The sequence below is a fragment of the Nanorana parkeri genome, unplaced genomic scaffold (assembly GCF_000935625.1).
Source record: "Nanorana parkeri isolate BGI_ZX_2015 unplaced genomic scaffold, ASM93562v1 scaffold295, whole genome shotgun sequence".
NCBI lineage: Eukaryota > Metazoa > Chordata > Amphibia > Anura > Dicroglossidae > Nanorana > Nanorana parkeri.
Genome location: NW_017306563.1, coordinates 56,861 through 60,928, shown reverse-complemented (window position 1 = coordinate 60,928; position 4,068 = coordinate 56,861). Strand labels below are relative to the sequence as shown.

At 46.2% G+C, this 4,068-nt stretch overlaps 1 protein-coding gene across 5 annotated transcripts in view; it reads right to left on the bottom strand.

Moving 5' to 3' along the window:
- EPB41L1 (erythrocyte membrane protein band 4.1 like 1) overlaps positions 1–2,218 on the bottom strand; it is a 119,895-nt gene extending 117,677 nt beyond the window's left edge. For 2 of the 5 annotated variants that reach the window (XM_018557677.1, XM_018557678.1), the window contains exon 1: positions 1,860–2,218. The gene's annotated coding sequence lies outside the window, so the exon portion shown is untranslated. The remainder of the gene's footprint in view (positions 1–1,859) is intronic. The other 3 variants (XM_018557680.1, XM_018557679.1, XM_018557681.1) reach the window with 2 other exon arrangements.
- Positions 2,219–4,068: the final 1,850 nt, after the last annotated feature.

The following is a 4,068-nucleotide window of genomic DNA, read 5'->3' as shown; positions in this document are numbered from 1 at the left end:
AGCTTCTGCATTTGTAAAATGATCTGAAAGAACTGTCTTTCTTGACCATAGCAACCAGATTTCTCCTCATCATTATATACCTGGAGCAGGAGGCAGAAAGCTGGGGCACCAATTGGTTGCTACGTGAAACATACATTTCCACGCACACTTTAAATGACATCCCACGTCCTATAATGGAAAGGGACCTTGCATCAGACAGTGAATGATTGCTAATGCTATTAAAATGACAGTGCAATCAGGTTTAGAGGCAGCCATCCACATTGGAATGACATCAAGATTCTAAATACAGAATATTGATTATGGACAGTAGTTTTGCCAGTATGATGGATATAAAAGACAATTCCATTTTCAGATGTTGTAATATTTAAGAGTATTATGGATATCGTTATTATTCATTTAAATGGTGCAAATATCGATGTTTCTATTTCACATGACAGACTTTAGGGTTATTCCTAAGCACTCAATGGATGATGGCCGTCATTAAAATGATATACTTTATTTTAGGCTAATGCTGATGATGCAAGGATGATTAATTGTCATGAGGAAAGGCATATTACAAAAAAAAAAAGAAGACTGTGTTGTGTTATGCAAGAAAATAATTTTCAATGTGTCACACCCAGTGTGTACAAAAGAGTCTCCCTAGATTGCAAAGGGAGTGGTGGTGAGATTAAAATGTGTGTCTGTGTGTTTGTGCTGCTCGTTGTAAGGCAGGCTTGGGTATACACAAGCCTACAGATACACAAGCCTGCCAGTAAGGCAGGCTTGTGTATCTGTGTACAGGTGTGTATGGTGATTTCAGTGGATTAGGGAGACATGCGTGTTTGGGTGTGAAGGTCCACACACACATACATGTGTGTGTAACCCAGTGACTGGGAAATGAATCATGGCTACCTAAGCTGCATTTATCTAATTTGGAGGTGGTGTATGGGGTTTGATTTTGGGGCAGTTAATATAGAAAAGGGAAGCCCAAAGACGCAAATGTGTGAAAATTGTATTTTATTCATGATTGCTAATTGCAGAGGGATCTATACTAAAGCTGAAGCTGTCATTAGAGGAATTATCAAATACCCTAGGTGTATGCTGGGGTGTTTAATCAACGCAGACATACAATATTCATCAAGGGCAAGGAAAAAAGTAGCACATTATTTCAAACGCAGAGGGAATTGCAAATGGAAAATCGCTCGTTGGCGCAGGCGGCGAGAAATCCCACCTTGCGCTTAGTTTACCGGCTTTCGCAAAGAGCTTTCAGGCGGTATAGACTTTATCAACGCTTAGAGAATTTTTAAGTGGCAATATCAGTTTCTAAGGATCTACCTTTTGTCTGGGTGTAGTCAAGTGGGTGTAGACAAGCACGTATGTGCTCATGCAATTCTCTGCATGTAGGTAGGTGTGTGAATGTGTGTACACAGATGAGCTCGTTACTGTGTGACAAGGCGTAACGCCTAGAGACATGATAAAATGGCAGGCACAAATTCAAAATGAAACAGCACAGATGCTAAGACTACATTAAGAGCCCAATAAGGAGCCTGCTGTAATATGGTGAAATAGCAAGATGACAGAGTGTGTGTGTGTCTGTGTGTCTGTAGATGTGTGTGTGTGTGTGTGTGTGTACTGCAGCCATAGGCAGATGTGTGCTGGATTATCTGACAGCTTGCAATGTGCAGAATAGGGTGGTGAAGGCAGTGGGAGTTAAAGGGGGATCTGGTGGTGGAACCAGACGCTGCTCCCCCAACTCCTTCCCTACCCAGAAGGCCTGCATAGCGAAGGGTTAAAGCAAGGCTGATGAAGGTGGCAACTGTACAATCTATGACAACGCTTATTGATTAATGCACCCATAAACAAATCATACAGCCTCTTACCTGTCAGCGTAGTGAGAGGGCTATGGGTGGGCTACTCTTCAGCGAGCCATGGAGATCTTCTAATGTATTCTCCCCAGGCAGAGCATTGCAGAAGGAGCAACTGCAGAGTGGCAAATGGGAGAAAAGCGCAGAGGATTAAGGAAGGGGATTGCAGCAAATGCCTCCTAGGTTTCCTTAGATCTTTCGTAGTTAAAAGTGAATACAGATGAAGCTGTAATGCAGCATAGGGAGACACTGCAAAGGTAATGCTTGCAGAAGAGGCTGGGCTGTGCAGGAAAACAAGGAGGCTGGAGCAGAGAGAGAGAGAGAGAGAGAAAGAGAAAGGAGAGAGGGAGGGTGAGAGAGAGAGAGGGAGGGAGAGGGGAGGCTGGGCACAGGAGAGAGATCCAGCCTCCTGAGATGGAAAAAGAGATTTTTTTTGTATGCTGTGTGTGCTCCAGTGCAATAGATAGAGGATGCCCCACCTAGTGTGTGTATGGGATTAGTGGGTTATTCCTCAGTAGCATGCCCTTGTCCTTACTAATGGCAGAGATTGCCTGTCCCCTGCTGATGCATCCAGCTGCCGAACACCAGCAAGCTGGAATGGGTTAATGGCCTCATCTGGATTGCAGGGACTCACAATGACTGCAATCAAGCTAATGGGCTCTGCAGCTGATCTGCTGGCATGCTAAGCCTCACATCACTTGACGTGCAGCAATGTTGCTCAGATCAGACATGTGTGATGCCCTCGCCTATATGCAATCTTGCATTCTTGTGGTGTGATCGTAGCAAAAGGCATGCTAGAGTCCTCTATTTAGGCAGCAATTGCTGATCTGCATGCTGTAAGTATATTCTTCACCATTAAGGCGGAAGTAAAGATGAAAAAAACTGCAGGGAGCTAGGAATTTCTGGCAGAAGAGACATGCAAAGTCTCTTCTGCCCCAAAAATTCTTCATTTCTCCCCCAGTTATTTTTGTGTGTGCAGTGTATGGTGCACAAGTCGTATAGTGTACACACTCAGCCCATTCACGGCATCTCTAACATGCCATCAATTTAGCTGGGTGCCGTAGAGGATATAGCTCTTCTGCGCATGCGCAGGAGTTACATTATCAGTGGCTACCCAATGGCTGAAGAGAACGTCTGAGAGCCCGGAAGTGTCAGCGATGGAGATGGCGGTGGTGGACAATGCTAAGGACTGATGATTGATCCAAGAGCACTGGAGAAGGGCACGCTTTTAAGGTAAGTTACCTTTAAAGTACAACTGCTTCCTTCAGCCTGTCTCCACCTCTTCTTCAGCTATGGTATGTTTCTCGGTGTGCTCACTTTCTATGCACTGACTGTATAGAACGTGATGACTCACAGGACCTTAGACTGCTGGAGCAGAGAGGGGGGCTGAAGGGTTCCATCTAGGACCAAGCCGGGATCGTGGTTCGGGTCAGTATAACTTTGTTATTTTATCTCCCTAGACAAAACGAGCACTTAACCCTTGCAGTTCAGGGGTAGCCTCACTGAAAGGGTTACGATTTGATTTACCTGGAGTTCTGTAAGGTAGCATACAAGCACCATTGTCTTAGCTGAAAGCCTTGAGATCCAGAAGAACGTTTCAAAACTGATTCAAGTCAATGAACTCCGAGCATGTCTAAAAACCTGGGGTGCTGGAAATTGCCCCGTCTCTGCTGGTGCACATGTGCATAGATGAGCAGTTAATCTGAAGCTGCACTCGCGTGTAATGACTCGCCATCTAGCTTCCTGATTAGCCAGGAAGCCGGGCCATGTGTAAAGAATCGCCAATCGACTTCACGATTAGCAGGGAAGCCGTCTCCATGCTTCTCGTCACTAGATCAGTAAGCCGGACGCATGTAATGACGCGGCACCCAGCTTCCTGATTGGCCGGGAAGCCGGCTCCATGCTCCCTCGTCACCTCGTCAATCAGAGAGCCTTCCTGATTGGCCAGCTTCCCGACCAATCATGAAACCTGGCAGTGAGTCATGCTGACTGGCTTCCTGATTGGCCGGGAAGCCGGCTCCATGCTCCTTTGTCACAAGTGACGAGGGAGCATGGAGCCGGCTTCCCGGCCAATCAGGAAGCTGGGCAACGTGTAATGACTCGCTGTCCTGCTTCCTGATAACAGAAGCTCGGGTACCGGGCTAGGCATTGGAGCATTTGGTCGAGTACATATCCTTCGCTCACTGTTACCTGGCCTGGTTTGGCTGACTACCCGATTTGGTGT